This window comes from Diabrotica virgifera, chromosome 1, assembly GCF_917563875.1.
Source record: "Diabrotica virgifera virgifera chromosome 1, PGI_DIABVI_V3a".
NCBI lineage: Eukaryota > Metazoa > Arthropoda > Insecta > Coleoptera > Chrysomelidae > Diabrotica > Diabrotica virgifera.
In genome coordinates this window covers 15,630,766-15,654,918 of record NC_065443.1, presented here as the reverse complement: position 1 = coordinate 15,654,918, position 24,153 = coordinate 15,630,766, and positions in this window count along the sequence as shown.

Genomic DNA, 24,153 nt, shown 5'->3' with positions numbered 1-24,153 from the left:
GGCGAGAACAATTAACAAACTGTAATGGTTTTTCGCGAAAATTTATAGGATTGTGGAGATTTTTCGAAATCAAAATAGATTTCGAGCACGTAACAGGTGGCGACAATGGTATAGAGTAAAATGCTTCTATTCCTGATATCATACACATTTTCTGCAAATTATTAGTCGTGATACCTGAGAATTTTATAGGATTAAGACAATAAGCCGAAGCCTCCTCTTTCCTCTATCGTTTTCTATCTTGGACTATTTGTGTCTATTTCAGTCTAGTATGTTATTTCCTAACAACATTCAATAAAGTTATGTATCTGCATTACGATATACAAGATCATGGATGTTATTTTTCCTCCATATCCCAAGATTTTCGTGAATAGGGTTTATTTATCTGGTGATATGATCTGGTTATCTGATCAGGCAAAAGTCGCCACAGAAAAAATGGCCACAATATGGAAGGACTGTCAAATTTCAAGAGCGTTAAAGGTGAGGTTGATCAACTGCTTAATATTCTCAATACTGACCTACGGATGTGAATCTTCGACCCTGAGAAATTCGGAAACAAGAAAAATAGACACCACTGAAATGTTCTGTTGGAGACGAATGCTACGAATTCCTTGGACCGACCATAGGACAAATAATTCAATTTTAAGAGAGCTAAAAGTTAGCCAACGACTCTCCAGTAAAGTCCATCTCCAACAATTAAAATACTTTGGACATGTTATGAGAACAACCACAGAGAACATGGAAATACTCATTATACAAGGAAATGTCAAAAGACCTATGCATGAGTTAGAAGAAATGACCAGAGACAGAGGTCTTTGGAGACGGACAATGCACAACATCACGTCGACCACTACACTCCCTCAGGGGGGTCAGGATTGGAGAGAGAGATCTGGTGATTTGTTACTCTACGTTTCTTTCAGCGATTTTTTGATTTTACATTTAGCGATTTCGGATAAGTCCTAGTTGACATATTTTATTTTTATTTTTAATGGTCTGTGGATTTCTCGTTGTGAGTCCTAGATGCTTGACGGATATTGCTGTATTATTTTTATAACTCCTTTTATGAAGTTTAGTTTTAACCCATCTTTGTCGTTTGTACTGTCAATCGGCTTCTCTTTCTGTTTAAATATTTTAATGTGCCATCATTTTAGGTTTCTTAATATTTTATATAAGAGAGATTTCTTTTGTTAATTAAGTTTTTTGTTTTGCTATAGGTAATTATAAATAGCTTCATTTTTTTCTTTTAGTGAGTTTATAAGAAATTTTTTTTATAATCTTAATCTAAAATGGCGTACTGGTAGCACTCGTCTGGAAGAGGAGAATTCTGTGAAGATAGTTTGAAAAAATGCAGTTAAAACTGTTAACTTAATGGAAGTTATTAAACGTCCATTGGGAGAAACTTCATTGTTAAGAGTTGAAAACGAACAAAAAAAGGTTGTTCTGAAGCCATTATTATCTGCTAATATCGCAATTCATAAATATTGGCAATTGGCAATATCATTTTAAAGTCTTCTACTTTAAAATATATAATATATGTCTGAATTGACAATATGAATGCGTTTAATTTATTAATATTTTTTATTTAGAAAACGACCTCTGAAGTGGAAGTCGAAACGTCAATAAAATCATCTTCTTCTTCTTAAAGTTCTCTCTCCTATCGGAGGTTGGATATCATAATGGTTATGGTCATTTTGTTTGCTGCTGATCTGAACAGTAAAAAATGAACTACAGTTAAACCATTCTCTAAGGTTCCTCAGCCATAAGATGCGTCTTCTTCCTATGCTTCTTCTTCCTTGGATCCTTCCTTGCATAATAATTCTCAGCAACTCGTATTTTTCTCCTCTGGTAATGTGACCCGAATATTCCAGTTTTCTAGTTTTTATACTCTTCATAATTTCTAACTCCTTATTTAAACGTCGCCGTAGCACTTCAACATTGGTAATTCTTTGAACCCACTGAGTTTTCAATATTCTTCTGTAACAACACATTTCGAACGCTTCTATTCTTCTTGTGTTGTCTCTTCAATGTCCAAGCTTCCATTCCGTATAGCAATATAGAAAATATGTAGCAGCTTAGAGCCCTCAATCTGAGAGGCAACTAAAGGTCTTTGTTTGTAAGCAGTGTCTTCATTTTTATAAATGCTTGCCTTGCAGTTTCAATTCGGACTTTAAGTTCTTTCCTTTGGTCATTTTTGTCATCGACCCAGGTTCCCAGATATTTGTATATCTTTACTTTTTCTATTTGGGTTTGCTCTATCATTAACCTTTCATTTCCATGTTCTGTTTTTGAGACGATCATAAATTTAGTTTTTTTTCTTGTTCATTTTGAGTCCATATCGAATGCAATAATCGTTAATTCTATTTAACAATTCTCGTAGCGATTCCAGGGTGTCTGCCATTATAACGGTGTCATCAGCGAATCTTATGTTATTTACTATTCTTCCGTTTATAGAGATTTCATCAATTAGCTCCGCTATCGCTTCCTGAAATATTCTTTCTCTGTATAGGTTAAACAGTAGCGGCGACAGAACACAACCCTGTCTTACTCCTCTCTTTATATCAATATTCTCGGATTATTTTTGTTCTATCTTTATATTGGCCTTTGATTCCAATACAGATTGATGATAATTCGTAAATCTCGTCTGTCTATATCTCTGTTTTTCAATAATTCTATTAGTTTTTCATGTCGGACCCTGTCGAACGCTTTTTCGAAGTCGATGAAACAGGAATAAATGTCCAGGTTCATATCTAAGCATCTTTGAGAGAGGACATTAAACGCAAACAATGCCTCTCTTGTTCCAAGTCCTTTGCGGAACCCTAAAATAAAATGATATTTCAAGTTAAATTGTGGCTGATTTCCCAATTAAAACAATTAATTGAAAAAAATGGTTACAGCTCCCGGAATGAACCATGGCGGATGAGAAACGCTGTCGACGGTCGTACGTCCACCTAAGCTCTACAGTCTCTACACCTACACAGACAGGATTTCTCTCACCGGCCATGGTTCGATCCGGGATCTGTATGTATATCAAAAATCTACAATTAACGAGATTTACTAAAACCAATGATTCAGTGCTCTCCAGGGCTTATTATTTAGCAGAAACCGTGCAATTTAAACATAATTTTAACCATTAAACCAACCAAGCTGGCTACTACTGGCTTTTTTCTTTTCTTGAGCACAATATTGAACTTTTCGTATGGCAATCTGAAGAGATATCTATTTCAAGAGTGAAAGGCTTAAGTAAAATTGCTCTCAAAAGGTACATTGACATTTTAAAAATTATTTTCGAAGAAAATGGTCTCATAGTTAAACCTGGTAATATTTTCAACATGGACGAGACAGGGTTACAATTGAACAACAAACCTGGAAAAATAGTTCTATCAAAAGGTTTTAAGAATTAGTCCAGAAAGCCACTGCGCATCCGCTAGGAAAAATATTCTAATTCAGATTTTTTGCACAGTCTTACTCAAAAAGGACTCCTTTTAACAAATTTGCATGTTGCCAGGACCAAAAGGTGGTCAAAAATTTTTTAAACGTTTTATTTTTGTTTTTTTCCTAAAATTATTTTTTTTGTATGGAAAATTTTTTTTTAGGTTTTTTTGGATCATTCCAAACAGAAAAGGTCTTTAGTGACTTTTCTCTAAAAATGATAGTTTTTGACATATAAGCGATTAAAAATTGAAAAATTGCGAAATCGGCCATTTTTAACCCTCAAAAACTATGTGAAAAACTGAAAATTTGAATGTTGCCAAGGTAGGTAGATATTCTTTAAACATCTATTGATGAAATCCCGAAGAGTTTTTTGCAATACAATATTCAAAACTCCTATTTTTTTTTAATTGCTAATCAAGCGTGCTCGACACTATTTTCCACCGACAGTATGGTGCAAATGAAAGGAATAAATTCGTTATTTTTTCCAAAGCCAATAAGGAAAAAAAAAAAAAATTCGTTATTTCGTAAACCGGCGACTTTAAGGAAAAATCCCGAAACAGGTCGATTTTTATTTTTAAGTTATGATATTGTGGCATATATGGTATACTAGTGACGTCATTCGTCTGGGCGTGATGACGTAATCGATGATTTTTTTAAATGAGAATAGGGATCGTGTGGTAGCTCATTTGAAAGGTTCTTCAATTCTCTATTCAGTAATGTAAACATTTACATAATTATTTATACAGGGTGTCCTTCTACTTCTTTTTTTGTCAAATAATTTAATTTAATAAAAATTTTTTGGACACCCTGTATAAATAATTATGTAAATGTTTTTATTACTGAATAGAGAATTGAAGAACCTTTCAAATGAGCTAGCACACGACCCCTATTCTCATTTAAAAAAATCATCGATTACGTCATCACGTCCAGATGGATGACGTCACTAGTATATCATATATGCCACAATATCATAACTTATATATATCGGGTGTTCTACAGCATTCGCCGTTTCCCGCATCCTATTCGCCATGCTTTTCGGTCACGAATATCTTCCTCGTTGAGTTGTCTACTGTTCATTGCTTTCTCTACATCTTGTATCCATGTTCTCTTCGGTCTGCCTCTTTTTCTTCTCTCGGGTGGTACATACTGGATCATTTTCTTGGGCCATCTTGTTGGTCCCATTCTCTGGACATGCCCGTACCATATTAATCTTTTTTGTTCTATTCTGTCTATAATATCCTTTTCTACTTCCATTCTTTCTTTTATTTCTTCGTTTGGGATATGCTGCAGTTTAGATATTCTGCAGCTTCTTCTAAGCGCGTCCATTTCTAAAGCTTGAAGTCTTTTATTTTGTCGGTCTTTTACTTCCCACACTTCCGAGTTGTACAGGACAATTCCTTCCACGATAGTTTGGTAGATTTTTTTCTTTGTCTGATTCTGCAGTCCTGTACTCCACCAAATGCCATTTAGCTGTTTTATAGCTTTTCTTCCTTGGCTTATTCGATATTCTATATCTTGATCGCATGTGGAGTTTTTGTCAAAAATTGAACCTAGATATTTAAATTCATCACATCCTTTTATGTATTCCCCTTCTAATTCTAAGTCTTCAGTATCACCTCCGACTACAAGGTATTCAGTTTTCTCCATGCTCATTTCCAAACCCCATTTTTGGTACTCCTCTTTCAATTTTCTAATCATGTAACTGGCGTCATCTTTATCAGCAGCAATCACAACTTGGTCGTCAGCAAACAGCAACGTATACAAATAAGAATCTCCTACTGGTATCCCCATTGTTTGGCATTTCCTAGTCCAATATTTTAACACATGTGTAAGGTAAATTTTAAATAAAGTGGGCGACAGACAGCATCCCTGCAAAAGGCCTTTCGAAGTTTCAAAGGTATTTGAAAGTTTCGTTCCAATTTTAATTGCTGTTGTTGCATTAGCATAGAGATCTTTTATTGTTTGGATGTATTTTCTATTTAAAGTGGTTTGTTGTAATACCTCAAACATTTTTTCTCTGGGAACGGTATCGTATGCTTTTTTTAAGTCTACAAATACCATGTGAGTTTCTAGATTTCTAGCAGAACGTTTTTCTAGTAATTGCCTTATGCAGAAAATGTTATCTGTGCATGATCTACCTGCCCTAAATCCACTTTGTTCTTCGGAATCTTGCCACTCCTTTTCTATCCGTTTCTTTATTATTCGTCCGTACAGTCTTCCAACTGAGCTGGTCACACTAATGCCTCTGTAATTATTACAATTTTTTCTACCACCCTTTTTGTATATAGGGGTAGTTATGGAGTTTTTCCACTCAGAGGGCACGCCACTATTGCCTGAAAGGCATCCGTTGAATATTTCAACTAAAATTTCTTTTGCCTGTGTCGTGCTGTGCTTAATGAGTTCAATTGGAATACCTCCGGGACCAGGAGCTTTATTGTTTTTCATTTCTCTTAACGTTTGTTCTAGTTCTCGAATAGTTATATCTTCTAGTTGTTCCAGGTTGTTTGGGGCGATGATGGTTTGCCTTACATATTCCTGTCTATTCTCTTGCAATAGGTTTCTAAAGTATGTTTCCCACTCGTTTACACTTATAAGGGATATCTGGCATCTTTCTTGTACGTTTTGTCTTGTATTTGATATTGTTCTCCAAGCTTCTCTGCTTTTTGTTCCTCCCATAAGAGTGTCTATTTCTTCACATTTCTTCAGCCACATATTTTCTTTGGTTTTAATCACTTCTTTTTTTGTTTCCATTCTTATTCTTGCGTAGGTTTTTCGGTCTTCTGAGCAATTGGTACTGAGCCATTTTTGATATGCTTCTTTTTTTTCCCTCGTCTTTTCTTTTAAAGAATCTGTAAACCAAGGGTGATTAGTGTTATTTGAGGATTTTTCCCCTAACGCTTCGAATGCAGCTTCATGTAAGCACTTTTTTAGCCGATCATATTTTTCATCTGCTGTTCTTGTATTAAACTGTGTATTGGTTATCTTTTGGCTCAGTCTTAATTTAAAAAGAAAGGAGATTGAATTATCTTTCAGTGCGTCGATGTTGTATTTGTACTGAGGCGGGTGTTCTTCTGTAATCTCTTCCTGGGTCTCTTCAATTTTGTTGTTCAAGATATATGGAAAGTATAGATCTGCTCTGAGTAAAAAGTGGTCAGTTCCACATTCTGCACCTCTATAGACTCGTACATCTTTCGTCACAATTGATGATTTCTGCTTCATGATGACGTAATCTATAATCGATTTCAATTGTCGGGTTGGCTGCGTCCATGTGTATTTATGGATGGATCTGTGTTGAAAAAATCCATTCGTTATCCGTAAGGAATACGCTTCACATAGTCCCACAAGTCTTGTTCCATTGTTGTTAACAGTTTCTTCGCCAAATCTTCCCACAATGTCGTCATTGATCTTTGACCCAGTTCTGGCATTGAAGTCGCCCATCATGATAATCTCTTTTCGGTTGCTGATTTTTGAGATGGTGTCCGCTAGGCTTTCCTCAAATTTATCTTTTACATCCTGGTTTGAATCATCGGTAGGAGCATATACAACAAATATTTCTAATTCTCTGTTATAGAGTTTTAGACCTACTCTTAAAATTCGTTCATTTACGTATTCCCAATCTTTTATACTTTTCTTATATTTCTTGCGTATTGCAAATGATACTCCTGACTTTGCTCTGTTCTCCTTCTTCACTCCGCTGTAGATATGAATGTAGTTTTCCTTTTGTTCCATTCCAGTTCCTTTCTTTTTTGTTTCTGTTAGAGCGCAGATATCTATGCGATTCATTTTTAGTTCTTCAAAAATATTATGTTTTGTAGAGATTCCTTGAATATTCCATGTTCCGAAAATCATCGTCCGTTTCCGTAGCCTGTTTCGTTTTCCGTAAGTTCCATCCTGGATCCGAGGCATAGCGCGTGGATTTGTAACAACTTTAGTATTTTACGGGAATGAGTTGTTAGCCCATCGCCCAACCCCCAACCTGGAGGGCTAGAATTTTCTGTTAGGGTTTTTTCCCTTAGCCGAGATATTCCATTTTTTCAGGCGCTGGAAATTCGCCTTTCACCCTCTTCCGTCTGCTACATAACGCACACCCATTGTACGCTATGCATTGCCCAGCAATCACGACAAGGACGTGGAAGTAGGATTTGTTGATTTTTCTCCTGATACTGTGAGCATCTCCCAAGGCTTTTTGTGTGGCCAAGGCTTCGGCAACCTTAACCACCCCCTAGGACTCCTTATCAACCCTTTGATCGCCATAATATCATAACTTAAAAATAAAAATCGACCTGTTTCGGGATTCTTCCTTAAAGTCGCCGGTTTACGAAATAACGAATTTATTCCTTTTATTTGCACCATACTGTCCGTGGAAAATAGTGTCGCGCACGCTTGATTAGCAATTAAAAAACAAAGAAGTTTTGAATATTGTATTGCAAAAAAACTCTTAGGGATTTCATCAATCGATGTTTAAAGAATATCTACCTACCTTGGCAACATTCAAATTTTCAGTTTTTCACATAGTTTTTGAGGACTAAAAATGGCCGATTTCGCAATTTTTCAATTTTTATTCGCTTATATGTCAAAAACTATCATTTTTAGAGAAAAGTCACTAAAGACCTTTTCTGTTTGGAATGATCCAAAAAACCTAAAAAAAACTTTTTTCCATGCAAAAAAAATAATTTTAGGAAAAAAACAAAAAAAACAAAAAAAAACGTTTAAAAAATTTTTGACCACCTTTTGGTCCTGGCAACATGCAAATTTATTAAAAGGAGTCCTTTTTGAGTAAGATTGTGCAAAAAATACGAATTAGAATATTTTCCCTAGCGGATGCGCAGTGGCTTTCTGGACTAAATGTAAGTTTTGGTACTTCGGGGAGAAAGTAAAACAATTTAAATATTAACACTTGGAGTGAGTAGGTATATTCTTACCTCATTTTTACATAATGAAAGGGTAGAATCTAAAGGAGTTATGTGACTGTTTGCCTCCTAGTGCTAAAGTAAAAATGTCTCCAAAATTTGGCTACGTAAATACTGATTTATTTTTTCATTGGATGGAAATCCACTTTTCTCCAAGAAAACCAGCAGGAAAAGTACACCTTCTTCTAGGTGGACACACATCGCATAGTAGTTGCATTGAAATGCTGGAGTTCGCAGAAAATAATAAAATAATTTTGATGAGTATTCCTGCCCACACCAGCCATTGACTTCAACCATTAGATCGTGTTTTCTTTAAGTCTCCCAAAATGAAATACTTATCTGTGGAATTATTCCTTTTGAACCTTAAGAAATACCAGAATATGCTTTTCTGTCAGAGTCCACAGATTCCAGGCATCAAGACTACATCTCTTCTTTCCGAAAATCATATGACTGGCATGGCTGTTCCTGGTACTAGTAGCTCAATAAACGATATCAGTCATTTTAACTCAAGAAGCTATGGAAAGCTGTATCCTGGATAAACAATACGATAAGGAGCCTATAGGCCTATCTGAAAATAACCTGAAAAGTTACTGGACAAAATACATCAAGTGCCTTGTGTCAATAAACTTCAGACTTTGAAAAGAAAATCTCAAAATATAGCAACAGTTTTAAGCTCTTCAAAAAGATGAAAAAGAGCATTAAGATAAAATGGGAACTGAAAAAGAAAGGGAAGAAAACAAGAAAAGAAGAATAGCATATAAAAGAAGATATCATTAGAGATAGAAGCTCAACGGGAAAGTTTTAAAATAAAGAAAAGGTCAGCCGACTTTAAAGGTCAGCCGATCTGACAACAATGTATATAGCACCATAATATGGGCCGCATCAAAACACCCTTTTCTATATAGATAATCTATAAAAACTGTGTAAGCCATTTCAGAGGTAATTGGGGTGTTCCATACTCTGTAGATTGAGGCTGAAAAGAATAGACAATTATTTTAAAAGTACAAAAAAGAGGCCTTCATTTTTTTTTAAGGTTTGTGGATGCTTTTGAACACATTCTACAGTGATTTTAAGTCGCTACATTTTTACACTCCAAAATTCCTATTATACTTCACTCATTCAATTTCTGAAATTTCGCAAAAAAACATGATTAGGTACTCTCGTTCCGGGTGATGGACTAAATTTATTTCAGATTTAAGTACTAACGAACAACAAAATTGGGAAATAATAGGCCCTCAAATGTCAAAATAAATGTCTTTGACATCAAAAAATGGATATTTTCTGTAGAATTTGTCTATAGGTATATTCCCTATAGATAGGAAATAAGTATATAAAAAGTCATTTCCTCCGAAGGTCAAACTAAAATGCATTATTTAACATTGTTAATTAAAATTAATTACCCATTCAAAAGCTATAACATACCAGCGATTGTTCATTCTTCCATTTGATGTTATCATTATGATTTCGAGTAGATATATCTATTTTCTTCGTCCCTGAACCTACCTACTACAATTGTCGCCATTACATGCCAGGAGTTCCCTTTAATAGAAACACGATTCTAAAACAATAAACAATCGCTATGACGAGACAAAAAAGCGAATTGTTCTGTAGAAAACAATTGTGTTTATGGGTCAGTACTGATTATTCAATTTGGTGGATGTGTGGAGTGTGGAGTGTGGAGGTCAGACAATCGTAAGAACGAATAAGGTACAACCTCTATGGGGTTTCACAATCTAAGAAATGATTCGTCAATTTAACGTATATGTATGTTTTCAATTTTCAAGTTTAAAGCTGTGTATATTGCAAATTACCAGACAACTGATTAGAATCAATATTTGTAAGTTTTCCGAAAAAAAGCATGCCAGACAGTATAGCGACTATCGACTTACACGCTCAAAATTTTTATGATAATGTTGCATTGTCACATAATATTATAAAAGCTTTGTGAAGAGATAACTGGCGATGAGCAGTTTGGTTTCCGAAACGATATGGGTAGATACTCGGGCAGCTCCTTTTTGCATGCGAATACAATGCATACAGTAGGAAAAATGAAAGAATACCCATGAACGAACATATAAAACACGCTGTATTTTCCTGTCACCGTGTCACACAAAAAATTGGCCAGCGCAAGTACATGTAATAATTATTGTTACATGTACTTGCACTGGACAATTTTCTATGTGACACGGTGACAGGAAAACACAGCGTGGTTTATATATTCGTTCATGGGTATTCTTTCATTTTTCCGACTGTATATATGCTGAACTTATAAAACTATTTAATAGCGGAGTAATACCAAGAACATGGTTGAAGTCGACGTTTATTGCTTTACCAAAGAAAACAAAATCCTTATCCTGCAGTGATTTCCGAATCATCAGCTTAATGAGCCATATATTAAAATTATTTCTAAAAATTATACATCAAAGGATAGATGTATAATTGAAATTGAGTGCGAAGAAAAAAATCAGCAGAACACAGTTTGGTTTTTGAAATGCAGTGGGTACAAGAGAGGCTCTATTTAATACAGTAAGGTCTCGTTTTATGCGGTGGATACGTTCTACAGAAAAGCGCATATAAAAAAACGCATAAAAATAGACTTTACTTGCAATGAAAAAATAGGGATAGGTTCCGTAGTTTTCTAAAATCACATAAAATGGTGGACATTTGTCCACCAAAAATTGTATGTGTTTGATGTTTTTTTCTCCATTAGGCCAAATAAAATATTAAAGAAGGAATTAAAAACGTCGGTCTAATGATTTCGGTCTAATTGTCGTGTACCATATCTAACGAACTTGAAATTCGTCAAAGACTTCAATGCTTCGTTCAACTTCGTAAGACAGGGGCATCCAAAGAACTGAATATTGAATGGTGTCGAGAAGATATTGAAGATCTAAATACGTTGCCATTCAAAGAGATCTGTTTAAAAAGGCAAACAAACAACCAAAATCAGTATACCTCGAAAACTTGCTAACGATACTCATTACACGATTAGAAGCCTAGAGCACAAGGTCTCAAATTAAGGAAAAGTCTGCTGGTCAGATCAATCGCTCTATAAGATTCAGTCCAGATTTCCACCAGAGAAGTGGTCTTTAACATCTGGAACATCTACATCCTCTACAAGAACTGTTACATCGTAGCGAGTTACACTATCATCTTTGGTGAACTATAATAAAAAAAAGAATAATTACTTTTTATTTACCTAAAGGGGAAATAAAGTTGTCAGTGATAAATGGTAGACAAATAAAACAAGGAGGGATCGATGTATGAAAAGCTGAAAGAATATGAAAAGAAAAATTAGATGAAAGATAGACTATTTAAAAGTATCTAGTTTTTATTAAATTCTGAATACTGTTTAACAAGTCCAATGTTTTTTTACTAAAAAATTAGATAATTAGAATTAGCACTTTTGGATAAGAATGACACGAACGTTGGTAATTGAGTTCGATATTAACACACCCACATTTGTTTAGTGGTACCTCTTCATAGAATAGGTTATAGTCAGAAGGCTAAACCTAAAAATTGATAAGAATAACAACTGTTTCTATTTTTATACGGAAGATTGATCTTTAGTCTCTATTTAAAATACATTGACCATATATATTTTTTTATTTATTGCCCGTTTTTTTGTCATTTAATGTCTATTGGAAATCTATGACTAATGTAAATCGAGACGTGGAAAATGAAAAGTATCTATGTATGTATCAACCTGGTAAATTGCATGAGACTGAATTACATTTTAGGAGTAAGTGAAACAGGTAGCCTATTTGGCCAATAAATACAACTCACACCGATCTCAATTTGACTCAGGTTTATTCACCAATGACAGACAAAATGGAAGAAATAGAAACAGTCCATCAACATATATCATCATCAACAAGCATCATCAATATTATTGATGATGCTTTGAAAATAGCTAAGGGAAATCATTATAATTATGGGAGATTTCAATGTAAAAATTAGCAAAGGAACTTCAACAAAGCGTAATGAAAGGGTTGATCGGTTAGTACCATTTTGCTAAGAGCATGAACGAATAATCACAAGCACATTTTTAACTTACCAATGAGACGATTATTCTCATGGCGGTGGCCAGCGGATATTCCAGAGAAGGTACTAATCGTCAATATTATACTTAAACTTAAATGCTCCAAGAAACACCATAAAACAAAACAAAAAATATCTAAGAAATGTCATAAATGGAACAATATTATCGAGGATATAAATCAACAGCAGTTTCTTCTTCTTCCATTCTATATGTAATTTTGATTATTCATCTATGGATTATCACTCTATTTCTTGAGGACAGATCTTAACGCTCAGCAAGGAAAACCAAACGGCAGAAATAAAAAGGCGAATCAGGATAGCATTCGGTAAATTAAGCTAGATTTTGAAAAACAAAAAATATCCGCAATTTCTTTGAACACGAATTTTTAACCAGTGTCTATTTCCTGTTTTCACATATGGCTCCCAAGTTTGGACACTTTTTTTTCTTTTATGGCATTTGGGAACTGCGCCCATTTAGCCAGCAACACTTCTTGAAATCGACCCCTCACCATACACCAAGACCATTACGATTCCATCTCCGAATCCATTACAAAAACAATCTAGGGTAGGTAAGGAAAAAAAACTTTTCGCACCCAGATCGTTCAGGGTGACTAACCACATACTAAGTAGGGATACGGGGTATTATTAATTTACACAATTAATTTTATAATTTAAAGTTTCAATTTACACGACTTAACATAATATAGCAGAATCCTAAAGATTGACGGTTTGTTCAAAGCTAGTAAGTTCATCAGATTATATGGGGGATAAATGTTTTCTTGCAATAGCTGCATATTCAACAAATTTCTTTTTGTCACATATTTGTCACATGCAAAAAATATATGATCCAAGTCACTTATTGTATTGCAATTTTCGCACAAATCCGACTGTATTATATTGATTTTATATAGATGTGGGGATAACAGGCATGGCCAAATTTTAGTCGAGAGATAGTAACAGTATCTTGTCTTGAAAAATCTAAATTTTGATGCCAATAATCTGTCGGCATTTTCGGATGTAAAAGAGTATACCTTGTCGGACAATTTACACAGTATTGATTCCATTGAAGTTTCCAGTTATCATGTAATCTGGTTTTACTTATGGTTATACATTATTGAAGTCCAATATCATTCAATGTTTCCTCGCCACTGAGAATGCTGTCTTTTGCCAACTGATCTACTTTTTCATTATTTTCGAGTCCAATATGATCTTTAATCCACGTGAATACTATATTACACTGCATAGTTGTTAGATTAGAGATAATAGTATCTTTAATTATTTAATGTAGGGATTTACGTTAACAGAATTTTCGTCTAGTTGACTAGAGAAACTTTTTAAAACTGATAATGGGTCGGATAATATGTTTATTTGTTTTAGATTTTTATTTTCGGCGTATTGGCATGCTTTTATGATAGCTATGGTTTCTGCTGAAAATATTGATGTATTGGAATTCAGTTTAAATTTTTCTTTGACATCTAGTGATGGTATATAAAAAGGACAGCCCACACCATCACTTTGTTTTGAAGCATCGGTATATATTTGTAGGTGATTAGGGTATTTTGCAGTATAATCATTAAGGGTAGTTTTGCTAAGTATGTGAAGTTCAGAATATGAGGGAATTAGAATTATTGATGTTTCTAAAGCCTTAAAGAAATCCGATTGAGGTGGCTATTTAATAATATTGCTCATATTGCAAGTATTACGAAATGCTGAACATAATGTTTGGACACTTATAAAGGAGAATATCGATAAAGTGGCAAAAGCCCGAAGGTCGATGGAAAGACAGATACTGCATATAAAACTTAAAGATCGCAAAAGAAACGTTTGGATCAGAGTAACCAAAGTGAAAGACGCTAAGGAACAGGTGGCAAAACTCAAATGGAAATTTGCAGATTACACCATCCGACAAGCAAATGGAAGATGGAACAAGGAAATAATCTACTGGCGACCATGGGAACACAAGAGAGAAAGAGGAAGGCCCCAGATGGAATGGAGCAACGCCTCAAAAGGCATGCCGGATCCAGATGGATGACCACAGCGCTGGATAGAAACCAGTGGAAAAGAGAAGGGGATGCATATGTCCAAAAATGGATAGTTTAAGGCTCGAAGATAGATAGATAGATAGATAGACGTGATCTTTTACTTCTTCACGTCTCCAAAGCTGGACAGTGTCATCCCTAGGTACCTTATTTCCGTTAAACTGACTTCAAGTTTCCATCTTATTGATTCTTTACTAATTACTACTGTTCTCATTTTCTGACTTGAAATCATCATGTTAAATTTTTGTGCTCTTGTATTAAATCTACGAACTAGTCTTTGAAGGCTATCAAAATGGCATCGTCTGCAGAACAGAGAATTTTAATTTCATTGTTCCGTCTTCTGCATTTCCTTCATCTTGTTGACTTCATCATCCATGATTAATTGAATGGTATAAGGTATAAGGCTTAGTGAATCCCTCTGTCTTATTCCATTGCCTGTATCTATAGGTTCTGGTGTTGTCCATCTACTCTGACTTCGATCTTATTGTTCTAATAGACGTTTTTAATTGTTCATATAATATCCAGCAAGATATCTTTGATATAAAAGATATGTATTGTTGTAGAATTGTTTTTTTGAAAAATTCAGAAAATAAATTTATATCAGAGACCACGAGATCACAGATTTTCTTCACCCTCTATATGACCAAAAATTGTATAGAGTCTAATTTAGCTAATAAACAGTACTTATTCGGGGAAGGTGAAATCGTTAATGTCGTTTTCGTTAATGTCGTTTTCGTTAATGGGTTTTTTGAAAGGATTTACAGACAATGGTTCGAAAAAATATTGAAAAGTGCATCAATAGGATTTTTGTAAATAATTCGTAGAAGGTTTAAACGGTAAACAAATTTTATTGAATTTAGAATGTAAGGCCTTTTGTTTAGTTTTGTGAAAAACAATAGTAATTTGATGTCTCTTAGAATTTTAACGAAATGGAAAGTTGGATACAAATTAAGTTGGTTTCTTAGGAAAAAAAAGTATGGATGTTTTGGGTAGAGAAAGATCGATGGAAGGGATGAGAATGTGGAGTCGGAATTTGAGAGACAAAAGATAGACACTGTGTGATTAATATCGGAAGAGAGCAGTCCACTTTTTGAAAAGTGAGAAGTCAGTGTAAAGTGGTGAAATCGGCCTTTGCGAGCAGAATCAAGTTGAAACGAAATTGTTGACCGGTTGAAAAGTAAAATTTTCCTGTGTCCGAGGAAGATTCCTTTGTTCTGTCTAGAACGAGTAGCTGATTGGTATCTATTTGCACAAGGTATCGAGCAAGGAGAAACCGAATAGAGAATTCGAACGAGTCCTGGTTTTGTTTGTTTTGAAGCAGTTAGACGAGAGGGACCTTTTCGCAACATCCAAAGAGTACGTGTGGGAGAATCAAGGACGACGCAATCTGGGGAAAGAAGGAGTGAAGAAACAAAAAGGTTAGTCAAATCATTTTTCGAAACGGAGAGAGCTTGTTTATATCCACACCATATTTGATTATTTTTTTGTATTGAACAGTTCTGTAACTCATTTAGTCATTCTAACTTTAAGTAATTAATTCAAAAGGAGAAAAGTAAATTTTATTAAATTTAGTATGAATAAATAATAATTTTAAATAATTTTTTTGTTAAACAAGGAGACATCAGAATTAAAGCTTGATTTATTAAGTAAGAAATTGTTGCAACAAATTTAGATTTTAGTATTTTTTTAAATCTTATTTATAAGACATATTGGATAAATAAATAATATATTGCATTTATATGATATTAAATGTGTTTAATTTCCCTGTTTTATCCTGGAAGGAGTAAGCAACTAGAGATACTAGAAGCCACAAATCAAAGGTATTGCATCGAATACCAAATTAGCCCTGAGAATAAAGTTTATTAGATAATTTAATTTGAATTTGGTTTTGTTTTTTACAGGTAGGAATTAAATTAATTAACTAATTAATTAAATTAAGAATTTGCTTATCAATCTAATAAAAGAGATAAAGTAGAGCATAACATTACAGTCCAACATTGCACCTAATGGTTGTAATTTTCAGGGTAGTGCTTAGCAAATTAATGTCTCTATACTTTTCTGGTTGTTTTCTTTCACCCTTTTTAGTTTTACCAAGAACCTTACTAGAAACAAAAACAACAGACGCTGTCGAAAAAATCGCGTCGCTAAGTGTAATTGGGCAGGACACGTCGCCAGATTGTCAGACAACCGACGCACAAAACGTATTGTCGAGTGGAGGCCACGAGAAGAAGCACTACGGAGCAGAGACTTATCGGTGACTGAATGCAAATTGCACAAAACAAAGACAGACGGAAAGAGCTGAGGGAGACCTATGTTCAGCAGTGGACGCGTACGGGTTGATAATGACGAAGAACCTTACCCCTGTTACTCTATCCTAGCTAGTGGGTACGGTAGCAATTGGACATGAAAACCTATTGACATGAGGAGAATTCAGTCATGAGAAAAATGAAAATGTCTTCGTCGTCATTAATAGGCCGAAACGGCAGTAATAATTACTTAATATAAATTTATTTATAATAGTTGTTTATGATATAAGATATAAGTGTTAAAATACACGTTTAAGGCACGCATGTGAAAGTTTGCAGAATGAGCGAAAGCGAGTTCTGCAATTCACATGACTGCCTTAAAAATGTACTTTTTAACACGCATATCATACAATATTTTTTCTACAAACGTAATTCCAGGACAATATTTACAAAAGCTTTTACTTGAACTTGACTGACATTCCAATTTTATATTTTTTTGGCATAACATCAAAATTGCATATACGGTCAATACGAACTGCAGTGCCTTAAAATTTTTTTAAAGCACTAGTGCCTTAAAGTTGCATTTTTAACGGTCGTATGGAGTGCTAAAAATTGCATTTTTAACACGGTTGTAGAAAAATATATTAAACTTGTATTTTTACATTTAGTACATTGTATTTTTTAATTCGTTTTCTCACTTTCCCAGTAAAATCCTTTTTATTTTCTTTGTTCGTATATAAGACGCGTCGTCAAGACACTGATATTAAGTTATTTTTCCGTGAAAGTGCCGGAACATTCTCTCAACGAAATTCCAGTTGTGTACTCGGAAAATAAAAAAGTGCACGTGATGTTTACCCTGCTCCCGTGTCATACAAAATTAATATGGAAACAGCATCGTCCCTATCTTTGCGTCGATTATGACGACTTTCTTTTTACCTGACTTCCTGTCCTGTCGGCAGAAATATACGGGCAGGAACTGCGACGTGTAGATACTAACTACGGGTTGGGGTTTTTTGTTTTTTGTGACAAATACGTACATTGAAATCACGATGGAGGAAATTTTTCTGTTGCTCAACTTTTTTCTTCGCCAGCATATCAACATGCTCATTATGTTCAAGCACATATCGGTCTTGAACATAATGAGCATGTTGATATGCTGGCGAAAAAAGTGTAAAAAATGGTTTGCCTAATAAACATCCTGTAAGATTTTGTAATGCAGTCTCCTATATTAAAATGAAATACCTCACAATTTGGAATGAATGTTGGTCACATAATACTTATACCAACCCTTCTAGGTACTGTAGTATACAAAAGAAAATACCGAATAGACCGTGGTTTCAGCCATAGAATTATTCAAGAAAATACATCACAACTATAACACGTCTTCGTTTTGGTCACGCCTGTTATCCCCACATACCTACATAAAATTCGTGTGCTCGAAAATGATCGATGGAATATTAAACTCTTTTAGGGCGTGGATCAGAAATTCTCGATGGATGCTATCATCATCATCCATGGAGATGGATGATAGCATCCATCGAGATGGAAAGAGAGTTATCGAAACCCTATTTAACTTGGTCCTTTAATAAAAGATGCTTTATTTTGACATAAATATACATGCTTATATGCCAAACGTGTCAAAATAAGGAATCTTTTATTATAGGACGATGATTTCGATATCTCTCTTTCAAACAGAGATAAATATTTCAAAGTATTGAGAGAGATAAATTCATTAGTCTTTTCCAAGATTTGCCTCAAAACGAACATTTGTAATGGTACGGAAGTATGTTGGAGACAACACTAGGCACCTTATCTTTTACCGATGACCAAATTCTGATTGCTCAGGATCATGACGACTTGAGTTACATGACGCGGAAGCTAATAGAAGAATATAACCAATGGGGTCTCGAAGTAAACATAAGAAAACTGAAGCCATGTGTATTGGAGGGACAAAACATTCCATTATATTAGACGATGGGGTAGAAATTAAACACTGTGATGAATACAAGTACCTGAGCAAACATATTGAGTAGAAAAACCATATCCATGATTAACGGCATTCTGTGGGACCAAGCAATATCTAAAACGAGCAAACAGCTCATATACAATACCATACTTAAAGTGTAATCACATAATGGCAGTGAAGTTTGGCCACTGAGACAAAGAACAGGGAAAATGTTACTAGTAACAAATACGGATTTCTGGAGAAGAGCAGCAGGCATATCAAGAAGAGATAGGATAGCAAATGAGAGAATACGAGAAATGATGGGAGTCACACATACAATATTTGATGGCATAAAAACAAAACAACTAATATGGTACCGACATATACAGAGAATGCCAGATGAGAGGATCCCTAAACAGATTTTGGCGTGCACACCACAAGGGAGAAGGAAAAGCGGAAGGCCGAGAAAAACTGGAGGGAGAGAATTAAAAAAGAATTATAGGAAAGAGAAATTCCTCCAGGTCTATGGTTACACAGAGAAGAATGGCGGTTAGGAGTCGGAAGGCGTCGGACAACGCTGTAAACCGATAATAGTAGTATTACTTCAAGTGACTTGATGTTCCCCAATGGTACAACAGAATATTCATATTTTATAAAGGATTTAATGTAAACAATAACCCTATTACTTTTATTTAAGAGGGAACAGTAGCGATCAACAGGTAGCGAAAACGCGTTCCAAGATTGCGGCTGTAATTTTGAATATTTTTTCGAGATATTTGGCACACGTATTCGTAATATAATAAAGAATGGCGGTACAGAGCCCAATTTGAAAAATATATTAATATGTGGAAATTACTCTGTAATTAAATAAAATATTTAAAAAAAACGAGCTGGACCGCCATTAAGAAGAACAAAAAGTACACTTTCTTCAAATAAACTTTTTTATCCGATGCCTAGATTTTGTGTCATTTTGGAACTACTAAAATTTTTTATTTCATTAGTAGTTCCAAAATGACACAAAATCTAGGCATCGGATAAAAAAGTTTATTTGAAGTAAGTGTACTTTTTTTTTCTTCTTAATGGAGGTACAGGCTCTTTTTTTAATATTGTATTTAATCACAGAGTAATTTCCACATATTAATATATTTTTCAAATTGGGCTCTGTACCGCCATTCTTTATTATATTACGAATACGTGTGCCAAATATCTCGAAAAATTATTCAAAATTAGAGCCGCAATCTTGGAACGCGTTTTGGCTACCTGTTGATCGCTACTGTATCACCTTAAATGGTGCGCATAACTGTAAATATAATAAATCGTAATTTTTTAAAGTACTAAATTTAGTACACTTTAGAAGACCAAAAATAATCATTTTTTCTAGAATTGTTTTCTCAGAACCTTTATTAAAAATGAACATAATACTTTTTACATATTACCTAATATCTAACTCTTAGAAAGTACAAAAAATGCACGTGCAGGGTTCTGAGAACAAAAATCTTGAAAGAATGTTTATTTTTGGTCTTCTAAAGTGTACTTAACAAAAATTGGGTTTGATGATAGCATTTTGTATGTGTATCTTCGTAAGAAAATAATATATCAAAGTTAGAGTTGACAAAAACAAACAAAAATTATTAAAATACTTACCAATACTTCTAAGATTACAAGGAATTATTTCTAATTCACTTTTTATCATCATTGTGTAATTCTTGTTTTCTCTGAGAGTACAGGCGAGGAGTAGGCAGACCGTAGAAGAGGTGGGCAGATGGGTTTACTGTAAGAAGACCGAAATCATTAGACCGAAAGCAGTAGACCGAACTCATTAGACCGAAAAGCACTTTACCGAAACCTCACTAGACCGAACAGCAGAAGACCGAAAAGCAGTTCTTTTTACTTGTCGCAGTAAAAGAGATAAGACTAATATAATTACAACTAAATGTTATGTGGATGGTTATTATAAAATTATAAACAGTAAAAATGGTGTTAACGTCATTCTACCCTTAATTTATTTTTACCTTCAATAACTTGTTTAACGGATGAAAATTTTTTCATATCAGACTGTACAGAGTAACAATTTACACAGTCTATATAATATAAAATAGCACAAAAAAAAATAAAATATAAACAAAAATACAGATATACAAAATCTTAGCATAATTTACTGCAATCTTTTTTAATTTGTGTACCATTTCGGTCTAATGCTGTTCGGTCTAATGAGGTTTCGGTAAAGTGCTTTTCGGTCTAATGAGTTCGGTCTACTGCTTTCGGTCAAATGATTTCGGTCTAATTGTCGTGTACCGGGCAGATGATATCAAACGAGTCGCGGGCAAGCAGTGGATGAGAATTGCCAAGATTAGAAATCGATGGAAGCAAATGGAAAAGGCCTACGTCCAGCAGTGGACGACCATAGGTTGAAAAAGAAGTGTAATTCTTATTAAAACTATCACTACACACATTTTGTGTCCATTTTGTCTTATTCGTAGTCTGTAACATATAATATCAATTTCCTTAATAAATAGTTTACTTTTAACTAGCACACACTAATAATTACCAGACGATTAACATTACATAAATGAAATAGTTAGTATAGTACACATTTTTTATTGTCGTTCATTAGACATGGTTTTCATTTTTTTCCTTTTTTTCAGACGACTTTTAAAGATTAAAAATATAGATGACAAGCGTGGTTTTATTGGTTTTCCAGCCGGATCAGCCACAAAGGGATGTTTTTTGGCGTTGACTTATTTTCATTAGCCTTTATTTATGTAGGGAGCACTATTTATCATTAGTTTTGGTTTGAGGAAATAATTTCCCCCCTTTTTTTTGTTTGTTCTTTGGGCGTATAACGTTGATGGTCTATAAACAGTTTATAATCCCGTATATAGCTGTTTTTTTTTCAGGTTCTTCTTCTCTTGCGATGTTTAAATGTCTTTTTAAAATCTTAAGATCTTCCTGCTGACTTTTTGTCAAATCATGTGATATAAATAATATATCTGTGCCTTTTAAAATTTCCCCATGTTTAAGAACTTACGTTTTTTAATGTCTAATTAACTTGATAAGGTTTTACTGATTTTATTTTTAATATTAAAGTTGTGATTTGATTGGTAATTTAGACAACTCTTAGTGTGTGTTGGTTTTCTATAGGTACTGAGTCTCATATCAGATTAAAATCCTTCCTTCTTTCAGATTAAAAAATCAAGAAAAGGTAGTGTGTTATTACATTCCTTTTCCATAGTAAATGTCTAAATGATTATCTCTTCTTCATCATCTAGGTATATTATTCAGTAATGTGTAATGTCTCTAAAACTCTGGTCTATGAGGTCACATCGAGCACACATCATCTACGTATCTCCACGATAGGTAGGGTGGGTATTTAATTTTTATTTAGAAAAAATATCTATTTGTGTCCAAACCATCCATAAATATATTCGCTAATAATAGAGATCAAGCAGAGCTCATTTTTAGACCCAATTTTTGTATAATAGAATTCATTATTTAGTTTAAAATAAGTATTATCAGTGCATACAAATAATGTTAAATAAACTTAATTTTAAAGTTAAATTGTAATTTATTTCCAACAAAAATTGTACCTAAATTTTCTTAAGTACACCAAATCGAATAAACTCGACATCAGGGGGTCTGTGGAAACCAAAAATATCAGTAGGTAACTGGTCTACGAGACAAAAAGGTTTGGGAAACATTATTTTCTAGATAAAAAACAAAAAATAAAGATGAATCACTTGTTTGCTGTGTTTTAGATGCTAATAATAACATTATTTAAATATGTAGTGTAATAAATGAATAATAAAATTATAATAAATTATATAAATAACATCTTCTAATAAAAAAATTTGTAACTTGCTGCTTGAATATGCCGAAAGTAACTTCAAGCCCTTTGGTATAGAGTTATTATCTCTAACATCAAAAACATTGAGGCATTAGGCATTCGAGATGTGGTGCTACAGAGAGAGTAACAAATCAAGATGTTTTGCTGAAGATGGAGGAATAGGAAGTCATAAAAACTATACAGACGAGAAAGCTAGAATATCTAGGCCACATAATGAGAGGGGAAAAGTACTCCATGCTAAAGCTCATAATCCAAGGAAAAAATCTCGCGAAAGAGAAATGTGGGACGTAGGAAGATTTCCTGGTTGCAAAATTTGAGGGAGTGGTACGGGTGCAGTTCAATAGGTACAACTGTTCAGAGCTACAGCCAACAAAGTTAAGATTGCTGTGATGGTAGCCAACCTCCGAAGAGACGGTACTGCAAAAAAGAACATTAGCTCTACATCTTCGTAAAACTTCATCATTCGATCAATTTTTTGTCAATATGCCAATATTTTGTATACTTACAATTTTAAATCTCCTTAAATTTTGAATGACGCTAGGTCAATGTACCTATCTACCTGTTTTTTTTCATAATCTGAAGCTGTCTTCTTCTGGCATCTTATACGCCAGCCAATGGGAGCCAGAATTGGGTATTACCTCCGAATTCTATCCTACTGCATGGATTTTAATGAAATTTTGGGAGTAGCCTCTAATTATCTCCTAATTCAAAGTCTACCTTATGCCGATGTGTGCTTTTATCTTGGGGGTAGTTCCCAGCCCTTTTAAGGGGTGGAAAATTTTTTTGGGTAAAATTACCACGGAATTCGCTAGATAACCTAATTCTTAGCCAAAACTGTTCTATATATTTTTTTGAAAACTAAATACTTTTTGAGTTATTCGTGGTTGAAAATTGGCCATTTTCATTGAAACATAATAACTTTTCGAACGGTTTTTTGCGAATACCTTAAAAACTATGCATATAACTAAAATAACTATATCAAACATTTTTGTAGGTTATAAAAAACAAAGAGACACTTACCTTCATAAATCTTCTAGTTGTGTTTTTTGCGAATACCTTAAAAACTATGCATATAACTAAAATAACTATATCAAACATTTTTGTAGGTTATAAAAAACAAAGAGACACTTACCTTCATAAATCTTCTAGTTGTAATACAAAAAGAGATATGGTAGGTGAAAATAGTTTGTTTTTTGGTACGTTCTCAAAATGGTGTATTCAACTTGAAATAACAGAGAAACGGTCGATTTTAGGTGTACAATGCTACTTATACCTTTTGTAGTACTTAAAAATATTTTTAAAATGATCTATATTGAAGGTCCATTACATTAAAACTAAGCGAGATATGCTGCAAACAAAATTGATAACTAATGTATTTTAAGAAAAAATGAGAAGTAATTTTAACCCCCATCCACCAAAATGTAAATGCATCGTTTTCCTTCTACAGTACCTTTTATTATAGTATTATTTCTATGTTCAAAAAGGTGGACGGGTTTAAAATGAATGGTCTTTGAAAAAAAAGATCAAATTTAAGAGCGAATTTTTAAATTATCTTAAAAATCTTCTTTTTTCTCCTTGTAACTTGAAAATGATAAGAGATAGAGTAATGAAAAGTAAAAACAAAATTTTTATCTGAAAAAACCCTACATTTTTGTTTGATATCTTTTTTTCGTATCTCTTATCATTTTCGAGTTACATG